We start from the raw sequence: 12023 nt of genomic DNA, 5'->3' as shown, positions 1-12023 counted from the left end.
TTTATGTTGATGATCTTTTATTGACAGGAAATAATGTAAACCTGGTTGAAAACTTCAAGCAAGAGATGATGAAAGTGTTTGAGATGACAGATCTTGGGTTGATGACTTTTTTCCTTGGAATGGAAATCAAGCAAGCCAAGCACGAAGACTTTATTTGCTAGAAGAAATATGCCAAGGAGATTTTGAAAAAGTTCAAGCTTGAAGAATGCAGGGAAACAAGCACTCCTATGAATCAAAAAGAGAAGCTATGTAAGGAAGATGGGGCTGATAAAGTTGATGAAAGACACTTTAGAAGTTTGATTGGTTGTTTGAAGTATCTTACAGCAACACGTCCTGACATTTTAAACGCTGTAAGAATTTTATCCAGATTTATGCATTGTGCAAGTGAATTCATCTCAGGGCAGCCAAAAGAGTAATTCGATATGTCAAGGGTACATTACAAGTGGGTATTAAATTCACAAGAAGTAAGGAGTTCAAGTTGATCGGTTTCTCTGATAGTGACTGGGAAGGGTCCACTGATGATATGAAGAGTACTTGTGGCTATTGTTTTACTCTTGGATCAAGTATTTTCTCATGGAATTCGAAGAAGCAAGAAACAGTAACTCAATCTACTGCTGAAGCAGAATTTATTGCTGCAACAACTGCAGTAAATCAAGCATTATGGCTGAGAAAGATTTTAATTGATCTTAATATGGAGCAGAATGAAAGTACTGAGATTTTTGTTGACAATCAAGCTGCAATTGTCATTTCTCATAATCCTGTGTTTCATGGAAAAACTAAGCATTTTAATATCAAGTTGTTTTTTCTAAGAAAAGTTCAGAAAGAAAAATATGTGACTCTGACTTATTGCAAATCTGAAGATCAGTTGGCATATTTGCTCACAAAGCCACTTCCAGTTAGCAAGTTTGAATTTCTAAGGCAGAAAATTAGTGTTCGCAGCTCTTAACGCAAGGAGGAGTGTTGGAATATTTGCTTAGGACTGCCTAGGATTAAGGAATTAATTTTATTTTCTTTAAATCTTGTTTTAAAATTTTGATTTCTTTTAGCTATATTTATGGACGTTGATTAGGGAGCATTAATCACTTTCATTTTTCTCTGTTTTGTATTGGGCGGCAATTTAAAAAAAAGTGCTGCTGTTTTTTTTAATTAAGAACATTCAAGCTTCTTCATATTTCTTCCTCCTCTTTCTCTTGTTCAAAAAACCTTCAATTTGATTAACTATGACTTCTTCCCCTTTCTTCATATATCTCGCTCACTTCTTATACTCACTCAAAGTTCATCAAACTTTGTCAAATCTACTACAATTTGTTTTCTTGCTTTAGCTATAAAATCCCAAATCCAAACATTTGTGTGGCTTTTGTGATGCTTAACTTTCTAATCAATAATCACGAACGACAGAGTTTGAAATTGAACTAATTTTAGCTTTCATGGAAAGTATTAAATACTCATTTGAAAATTGATACCTAGTTTCTGTTAAAATGGAATGTCTAACGCATTGGTTGACTATATCAAAACCTATATTGCATGTTAGATGTGCATTAGGAAACTTGTAACATAATTTATAAGATGCTGTGCTCGAGCTCTAACACCATGTTGGATTTAATATTTTCCATTGCTTATGTGTTAGTTTAAATTTCACTAGCTCATCTCTAGGTTTCCTTTCTACAAATAGAGCATTGTTCTAATGCAATTAAAGAGATTAATCAATAAAAAATTGTTTTTGGATGCTCAAATCATTCATCTCCTTTCAGGATTATAATCATGTGATATCTTGTTGATAATTTCTTATAGAAAAAAAGTTACATTTCTATTTGATATTAACCTGATTCAATTTTCTCTCAAAAAAGTATTAAATAACCATTTAAATATTAATATATTATTTTCTTATGAGACCTTTATGTATGTTGCATTAATTAATCACATATATCTAAATTTCATGTCGAACATTAGGATTGTCAAAAAAGCTCGTTGTTTGCGAACAGCTGGTGTTCGCCTCATCTGTTAAGTAAACGAGTCAAATACAAACATAGTTTTTAAGCTCGGATTATAAACGAGCCGAACACAAACAACCCTTGTTCACTTGTGTCGTCTCGTTTTAGCTCAAAATAAAGATATTATATATATCTTATATATTTTTATATCTAAGTTTAAATTATAATAGCTCGTGTGGTCATGTGATTCTGTGTCTTTTATTGCAAAGAGTTGCTGCATGTTCAAATCCAACGCCCTAAATTTATTTTTTCCAATTAATTTTGATGAGTCAAACACGAGCTGAACACGAACAAGAATATTTAAATAGAGTTAAGCACGAACACTATTTACAAGCCAATTTCGAGCACGAGCAATTTCAAACAAGCTGAACAAGAGCCAAGCCTGAGCTCGCTCAAGCTCGGCTTGTTTACAGCTCTATCGAACGTAGATTAGAATCCCCAGAAACCTCCTATAATTTCGTTCTAATAATTTTATCCATTACTATAATTTGTCAAAATTTTGAGAAAAATAGGTTGAATACTTAATAGGTTCAATGCATTTCCCTTTGCTTTCATTCCATTAAATAATAATCTTACAATTTATTTTAGGTACAAAATATTTTGTATAATCTATTTTACCTAACTTAATAATGCATATTCATAATTTAAATATTCAGCTAACAGGGAAATAAATCAGAATAAAGAAATTAAAAATAATTTAAATAAGGAAGCTCCTAATTATAGAAAACTTCTAATTTAGAAGCAGGATTTCCGTCCTTTTTTATTGACATCCCTCTCAAATTGATGTTGATTGATCAAGAAGCATCAATTTGTCAACAGAAAACTGTCTGGACCAACAATTCTTAAGCCGTGAGTGTCGAAACCGAAGGTGTCGAAGCTAAGAATGTCGAAGCCTCAGAGACAACTCCTGAACCATAATATGATTTCAGCAAATAAAAGCAAGCAATCTTCTATCGTTGTCGTCCAGAAATTCAAATCATAGCCACAAGAAGGAACCACTTACAGTTACACGATTCAAATGTTATCGATCATAGCCTACAAGTAGGATCCACGTCCTGATCCAAATGTTGTCGATCATAGCTCACAAATACGATTCAAATGTTATCGATCATAGCTTACAAGTAGGACCCGCGTCCTGATACAAATGCTACCAATCATAGCCCACAAATAGGATCCAGTTACACGATCCAGATACCATCGATCATAGCCTACAAGTAGGGTCTGCGTCCTGATCCAAATGATATCGATCATAGCCAACAAATAGGGTCCAGTTACACAGATCATAGCTTACAAGTAGGATCCGCGTCCTGATCCAAATGCTACTGATCATAGCACACAAGTAGGATTTGCATTCTGTTATACGATCCAAATACTATTGATTCTTCCTGCGACGACGGAACGATTTGTTCCCTGATCTTTACTCCAAAAGTGCTGAAGCCGAGATGTCGAAGCGGTGGGTTTAGGAAAGAGAGTCAAAGTCTTCACTCCTTGGGGGCGGCTTCAATCCTTGGGTGCGACGAAGAAGCCGAAGTCGAAGCGGAAGAAGCAGTCGAAGATCACACAGAAGCAGCGATGGCTAACGAAGGAGATCTGAAGTGGGTAAAGCGAACGAAGTGAACGAGAACGCAGATTGCGGATGAGACTCGAATCGCAGACGAGATGCCGACTGCGAGATTGCGGACGAGACAACAAATGGACAGGATCGCAGATCGCAGCTGGAACCAAAAGCGGGAGACGAAACCAGACGCAAGAAGCAGTCGATGATGTCGCAGAAGCAGCGAAGGCTAGCAAATCTCTTTTATTTGAATAAATAAGAGTGATGAAGCAAACGCATATAGGTGGATGAAGCAAGGTGAAACAGTCGAACAGACGAAGTAATCGAAGGCGAATGATTCGGAAGGCTAGTAGATGAAGCTGTCGAAGGAGGTCGAAGGAGGCGAAAGACAAAGCAGACGCAATCAAAGGTGAAGCAATTGATGCGAACGAAGGCGGACGAAGCACCTCAAGAACGTAGGACAAGGCAAAAGGGGATATGTAGTCGTCGTTGAAGATCGAAGGAAGACAACGCAGTCGAAGTGAAGGAAGGAGGACGAAGCAGCCCGGGACTAAGCGGTAGAAGGCGAATTGGACGCGGACGAAGCAGCCACAGTGGACGAAAATCCTTAGATGAGTGAATCAAGGAAAAGAAATAGTTCATCCCATCCTGCAAGAAGACTGGCGAGAAGGGATCATTGACTTTCCTTCAATAACTACAGGTGGTTAGGGCAAAATTTTGGTTTTGATAACATTTTCGGTCAACCTTTTTATTTTAAAATTTGATTTAAATATATGATATATAGTTTAGTTTACGAAAGTATTGTTTTAATTTTTTAGAAAATGAAACTGAATGAATCTCATTAGTCTAATAATTTGCATAATCATGTCTGGTACCTTGAATAATATCTATTCCAAGAGATAAGTGTAGCCCCGACGATGGACTCAATCATGCAAACTAAGAGATTTGTGACATTCATTTGGTCTGCGAACCTTTTATATGTGACCGACAAATTCTCCTATTTAATACAAAGATTACATAGGATTTATTTTACCTGGGTTCCAAGTTCTCTATAGAGTCAAGCCCATATAGTTAATTACATCCCAAATGACGGGAATCACTTGAGAGAAAAATCTCAATAATGATCAGTGGTTCTACACTTCAAGAATTCAAGGTTTAGGTTTTTTTACGATAGGACGTGAAAAAAAAAGAACAAATGGGAGTGGCCCAAGTAGAAACAGTTCTTTCAGGAGTCCAAAGGAAGTAAAGGGTAGGGGACGTCACAGATCCTGAGAGGGATCCTCAATGACTTCCCAAACTATTCTACTGTGCGGCTATGTTTTAGAAAGGATGTTATTTGAACGTTTAGTCCTGTCAATTTTATTATTTAGGACTTACGCTGCACAACATGATAGTGCAAGGGCCTAAAAGAGGGTGAGGATTTACGCGGGCTAGGCAAGCTACCTCAAAGTCCTATGGGTTGTTTAAACTAGAAAAGTTTAGCTGGTGTAGACTTATTTTGTTGTTGTAGAATGACGACCACCTCCACTTATAGTCTGCTCCAAGCTCTTTGCTACGCTGCCCACGAAGCTGCTCTAAACTCCTCGTCAAAGCGGGTTTAACTTTTCTAACGTGTCAAGTCATGATGTCAAATCAAATATTTCCTAAGGTTATGATTATTTAAATTTTATGAGGGATGTTAAAGTTGATTAGAGCGACACCGGTTAGGATCTCACAGTTCTCTCGTTCTCGTATCATTATTTTCTTTTGAATTTACTTAGCTTAAACGAATTATGAAATTCATTTAAACCAGGGAGATCTCATTAGCAACCGTGGGTTACCTCCTCCGAGAGACTCCCGTAAATTCGAAATAACGTGTTATGTTTTTTTTTTTTTTTGAAAATGTTGTTTAATTTTGAAAAATCATTTTGTTTTGAAAGTGAAATTGTATTCAGTACCTGCATAATGTGTTAGAGCAAGAATAAATTGCAATAAAGAAACAACAACAAATAAAATGTACATGCGCGCGTGGCGTATATGTTGTTGCTATCTCTGTTGCATGATTAACTCACAAAACACAATATAATTTACAGGAAATTTAAATAAATTGCAGAGAAAAGAAGAAAACAGCACGCAGTAGAACAAGTCATAACAACAGCTAGAAACTCCAAACAGATGATCATAAGGTTTCCTACAACTCTTTATTGCAACTAGCGAGCTAGTACGATGATCCTACGACCTCCTACGGCTCAGAATAACAACTAGCAAGTGTACGATGATTCCTACGACTCCGGACAGCAGCTAGAAACTTCGAACAGCATCTGATAGCTTCCTATGAACCCAAACAGCAATGGGCAGCACCTATGCGGCTTCCTATGAACCCAAACAGTGGTGGACAACACCTAGATGTCTTTCTACGAACACAAATGGCGGTGGGCAGCACCTAGATGGTTTCCTACGAACCCAAACAGTGATGGGCAGCACCTAGATGACTTCCTACGAACCCAAACAGTGATGGGCAGCACCTAGATGATGACTTCCTACGAACCCAAATGATGGGCAGCACCTAGATGACTTCCTACGAACCCAAACAGTGGTGGGCAGCACCTAAAATGGTTTCCTACGAACCCAAATGTTAGTGAACAACACCTAGATGGATTCCTACGAACCCAAATGCTAGTGGACAACGCCTATGTGGGTTCCTATGAACCCAAACGCTAGTGGACAGCGCCTACGTGGCTCCCTATGAACCCAAATGCTAGTGGACAGCGCCTATGTGGCTTTCTACAAACCCAAATAGTGGTGGACAACACCTAGATGGCTTCCTACGAACCCAAACAGTGGTAGACAGCTCCTAAGTGGCTTCCTACGAACCCAAATAGCGACTTTGGAGATTGAGCAGCACTCTACAGCATTCCTGACAGCAGCCTACAGCATCCCTATACTCCAAACAGTGGCTTTGGAGCCTTTGACAGCAACCTACAACGTCCCTATACTCCAAACAGTGACTTTGGACAGCAGCCTCCAGCATCCTTATACTCCAAACAGCGGCTTTGGAGCCCTGGACAGCAGCCAACAGCGCTCCTATACTGCAAACAGAGGCTTTGGAGCCCTGAACAGCAGCCTACAGCGCCCCTATACTCCAAACAGCGACTTTGGAGGCCTGGACAGCAGCCTACAGCGTCCCTATACTCCAAACAGTTACTTTGCTGAACAGCAGCCTACAGCGTCCCTATACTCCAAAGTCACTTGGACAGCAGCCTACAGCGCTCCTATAGTCCAAACAGTGGTTTTGGAGCACTGGACAACAGCCTACAGCGCCTCTATACTCCAAACAGCAGCTTTAGAGTTTTGGACAGCAGCCTACAACGCTCTTATACTCCAAACAGTGACTTTCGAGCCCTATACAGTAGCCTACAGCGTCCCTATACTCAAAACAACGGCATTGGAGCCTTGGACAGCAACCTATAGCGCTTCTACGATACCTAGCAGCGGCTAGTGGTTCTACAGCTTCCTACGACACCTGGCAGCGGCTAGAAGCATTGGATAGTGGTCCTACAGCTTCTCGCAGCAAATAACAGCACTTTTACAGTGACTAACGATAGTTATTAATCACCGAACGGCAGTTTTCAAAACACCTGAACGCTACCTACATTTATTCCAAAACAACATGTAAACCAACCCCAAGAAGATGCATTTAAACATTCCCCAAACAATATGTAGTATGCAGCGAAAGAATTCATTTGTCACAGATGCAAGTATTCGAGTTCCAAGTGTGGAGCGTGTGTGTAAAAAGAAAAAAAAAATGAGACTAAGGTAATAGATATGCGAATTTGCAAATAAGACCACTAAGAGCCATTTAATTCCTGAAGTAAACGATCATTTGGAGCATGATAGCGGCTGCGATTGGATATTCAAGGCACAAAACCAGCAAGGCAAAACTAACAAGGAGACATTTAATCTTGAAGCGAACGGTCATTTGGAGCTTAAGTGTGAGTTATAACACATGTGAATGTATCACAATTAAGAAAAGTTGTACTTATACGATGAGAATTAAGGATCGCGCATGTGAACTCACGAGAATGAGGAAATCTATACATGTGCAATTGAGGCTCAAGCATCAAGTGTCAAATATTTATGAACTAGAGAATCCCTATACTTAAATTTTCCAAAAGCGAAGCACCAAAATTTTCCAACAACATGAAAGACTTCAGATTTTCTTCAAAAGAAGAGCAATAAAATTTTCAAATCTTTGCAAATCCAAATTCATGAAACATTCAAAGTTCTCAAACAAAAAGATAAGCAAGCCTCGAGTCCCTCAAGTCTCATTACTCCTCATAAATCTTTTCAAAACAATAACTATATATGAAAGGCCAAGGCAATATTTGAATCTGAAAAACCGCAAGAGGCAAACCAAATAGCAAAACTTTAACAACTTAAGGCAAAAGAGGGGTGTGTATGTTTAAATTTATCTGGCTTATCGGGGTCAGAAGCAAAAAGGAGAGAAGACGAGGGTTGCGGTCCACAGAGAGGAGCAAAAGGCGAAACTTCCCATTCGTAGAAGAGGAATGCAGTGTCGAGCGGTTGTTTGGTGTGAGAAGGAGTTCGTGATGTCGAATGGGGCGCTCGATCGCTGAGGGAGGCGAAGCAGGCGTACGAAGGAGAGCTGAGCGGCTTCGATTCTTCCTGTCGAGCGAGATCGAGCAGAGAAGCAAGAGCGAGCAAAGGCTTCGCTCGGGAGAGTGAGGCAAGCAGGCTCGAGCAGGGGAGCAGGGGCCTTCGGCGTAGAAGGAGTTGAGCGCTTCGGTTCGCTGGAAGGAAGAATCTTGTCCTGTCGAGCGAGGAAGACGAGCAGGAGCTTCGTTCGGGAGGGCTGAGCAGAAGCAAGCGAGAGAGAGGAACTCAGAAGAGGTAGATGAGGAAGACGAGCGGTCAGGGGGTCTTCGGTCGAGTGAGAGCAAGGAGCCTAGGCTCTCGTGCGCGAGAAAGAAATGGGCCAGCAAGAGAAGAGTCGTTACTCGAAGCAATTGGGAGGTTTAAATGAAAAGCATTAACACCCGAAAATTTTTAATTAAGACAAAATTTAAATTTGTTTGAAATTTGAAATTTGAATTTCAAATTCAGGTGAGCTGATGCCTAACCCGATTCCAGTCTGAATCGAACCCGAGTCGAACCTGGGTTGAGTCTGGGCCCGCGCACTGCTAAATAAAAAAATGTGCATTGAAATTCGAGTTAATCGCTCACGCGCGAAACCATAACGATATGGGTGTCCTTCTTAGCTAAAATCGACGTTCCGGACGCATTTGTGTGGTCTGTTTCGTCATCTGGGGTCGTCCGAACGAGTTCGCGGACGGGCGAGTCAATTTAAGCCAAAATCGTGCGGGGTGCGATACGTGTGCAAAATGATGCGTTATCGAGCGTTCGGGTAGCAAAGGGGTTCCCTAGGAGCTGCTCCTATTAATGTAGGAGCTCAACTCGAGTTTCATGTGTCGGTTCTCATCAATTCAACGAAATGTCGAGGATTCGAAACAGCCCATACGAGACTCGATGGAGTGACGAGGTGGCTCGAATTTTCTAAAGGGTGTGATTTCCATACTAGTCCTCTAAGAGGGTCAAACAAGTGAAGCCTAAAGTTAGACCCTATGCTCTAAGGAGAGAGGTGAATACCTCATCCAAAAATGAGGTCAACAATCATGTCAAAGTTTTGAGAAAAAGAGGTTGAATGTTGAATAGGCTCGATATCTTTCATTTTGCTTTCATTCCATTAAATAATAATTTTACAATCTATTTTAAATACAAAATATTTTGTATAATCTATTTTAGCTAACTTAATAATACATATTCATAATCTAAATATTCAACTAACAGTGAAATAAATCAGAATAAAGAAATTGAAAATAATTTAAATAAGAAAGCTCCTAATTATCGAAAACTCTTAATTTAGCTGTCTGATTTCTGTCCTTCTTGATTGACATAATTTACAGTAATTTTTCTCAAAAATTTTGACACTTACAAAAAGAACGCGTTGAAAATTCATTAGAAACCAAAACTCCTCTGACAGATGAAACAGTAATGGTTGCATTACTAATGTGGGAGCATCAAACACCCAAAATATCTTACAAAAAGTTGGAATGTGTATGAAAATCCTCAGGCTTCCCATACAACATGAAGGCGCATGTAGGCCTGTATTGGCTAGATAGCTATCCTACTACACACCAAATCAAGGCATGGAGCATTTGTTGCATTAGCCTCTCCAAATCTCATACTTGCTCTCAATCAAAGGGCCTCATCACCCAATAGTAAGAGATACATTTGCCAATGATAACAATAGTTAAAATTGTTGACAATTTAATAAGCGTTGTCTGATCTTATGCATTTTTCTAGAATAGTATTTTCTCGCCCTTCAATAAACAAAGAAATGGATAAAAAAATTCCAAATAAAACAAATAAAGTTTTCAATTTTGTAATTATTTGATTAGTCATTGAAATTTGAAACATTATGCAACCCAATAGTTCCCAAACCTTCTTCAAAAAACTAGTTGTCCCAACAAAACGTTGTCAAATATGTTACATTTTTCTTGAGCAGTATTTTCTCGCCCTTCAATAAACAAAGATATGGATAAAAGATTCCTAATAAAACAAATAAAGTTTTCAATTTTGTAATTCCTTGATTAGCCATTGAAATTTGAAACACTATGCACCCAATAGTTCCTAGATTTTCTTCCAAAAACTAGTTGTCCCAACAAAGTGGAGACCTCATGGATGACTGATACAAGTAGAGATCAAGTATTTTCTTTTTGATAAAAATTACTAAGAAGGTTTTATTTCCTTAGAAAGAGAACTTCGGTAAATAGGGTTCCTGGGATAATTAGAAATTACCAATAAATATACATGTCCCATAACAGTCGGAGAACTTTTGTGAGTTTTGTCTCAGGTTTTTTCAGTTTGATGGAAGGTTTTCCCTACCCTTGGAGTGGATTTCCACTTCTTTAGGAGAGAAAGAGAGGCCGCAACCATAGTGCTGTCTAAAGCCATGCCAAGTTGGTTCCTATTTTTCCAATCTCCTGCCTGTCCGTAGATATCCCAAAACCAAACTGTGGCGATTTGGAGCCTATCAACTCAAGAAGTCTTATCAACTCTGTACTCCACTTGTTAGTTAACTTATCATTGTATTCTTGAGGAAAATATCTACCTAGCTTTATTTGGTCTTGATTACATAGAGTTGTGGTTCAACAAGCAGCTGGGAATCACTGGATCATATCAAAGACAACAGCCTTGTACAAGATCTGATTAATTATTGTCACCAATTGTGGTAATTGAAATCTAATAAGAGCAATAAGGAGCAATCGGAAAACTGCTGCAAAGCTGAGCAAACCCTTGTTGGAGCATTATTCTATAGCAAGTGCATTCAGGGCTGCAGTCGTATTTCAGGACATCCAAGACATTATTAAATCCAACTTATGCAAATGGAGATTTAAAACTCAGCTAGAGTGAAGACCCTAATGATATCCTAAACTAACTTCTCTGTTTTTCCATTTACAACTTCGTAATTCAAACAATCTTGAGAAAAGTTAAAGCTGCGTATCATCTTTTTTTTTTTTTTCCAATAGATATGGCTAGATTCCCAGTGTGTATCATATTTTTTTCCCAATAGATACGGCTAGATTCCCAGCTATACTAGCAGAACAAATTTGCTGGACCAAACTTAAATGGAGGAGAATATCACCATCTTCAATCAAGATTTATCTTACATGAGGTTCTTTGATTTTCAATCGCTTATTTCATTTAATTCCATTAATTTTAGAATAAAATATACTCAATTTTCCTAAAATGTTCTACAGGTTGCTGGTCAACAGCAAATCTTTCACAAAAATCTTATGCGCAAACCTGCTACAGCCACTGGTGTGGATTGCTGATAAATAAACTTCTTCCGTGAATAAGACCACAAAAACAACATTCCTTGGGCTGCTCTGAAACCAGGCCACATTAAAAGAGGTCGCAATAGAGAATCTGCCAATTTGGGACTTTAGACTAAATTTTTCTGAGTGAAAATTTGTTTAAGGGCCGCAAACTAGTGTTTGAACACTTTTCTGAAGTTTTAATTTCAAGAATCTGTTAATCTTGTTTTGTTTGGTAGTTATTTTTTCATGTTTTCAAGTGAATTTCTTCTAGTCAAGAATATTAATTTTCTTCGGAATATGTATATGAATATTAGGACACCTTTCAACACATAAAACCTGTCAGGATAATGTCCAACAAAATGAGCAATTATAGTTTTCATAACTTTCATAGTAACTAGTTCACATAGCCTACAATAAGACATTCTAAAGTAGAATACTCTGGTGAACCTCTACTATTCTTAGCTAATATTAGTGTAACCTTAGGCAGTGTTTGGTTGCACCTTGATTTTATGTTAAGTGGGATTTATCAAATCCCACAAAATTTGGATTTATCAGACGGAGATGGAGATCACTCCAACAATGGAGTAAATCATTAAA

The 12023-nt window shown here is 38.5% G+C and overlaps 1 protein-coding gene across 1 annotated transcript in view; it reads right to left on the bottom strand.

Annotated features, from left to right (window-relative positions):
• Positions 1 to 12023, bottom strand: part of LOC110020768 — a 33181-nt gene that overhangs the window by 19888 nt on the left and 1270 nt on the right. The window lies entirely within an intron of this gene.

Source organism: Phalaenopsis equestris, unplaced genomic scaffold (genome assembly GCF_001263595.1).
Source record: "Phalaenopsis equestris unplaced genomic scaffold, ASM126359v1 Scaffold000107, whole genome shotgun sequence".
NCBI classification, from domain to species: Eukaryota; Viridiplantae; Streptophyta; class Magnoliopsida; order Asparagales; family Orchidaceae; genus Phalaenopsis; species Phalaenopsis equestris.
Note: the sequence above shows the minus strand (reverse complement) of the source record. Positions and strands in the feature narration are given on the sequence as shown.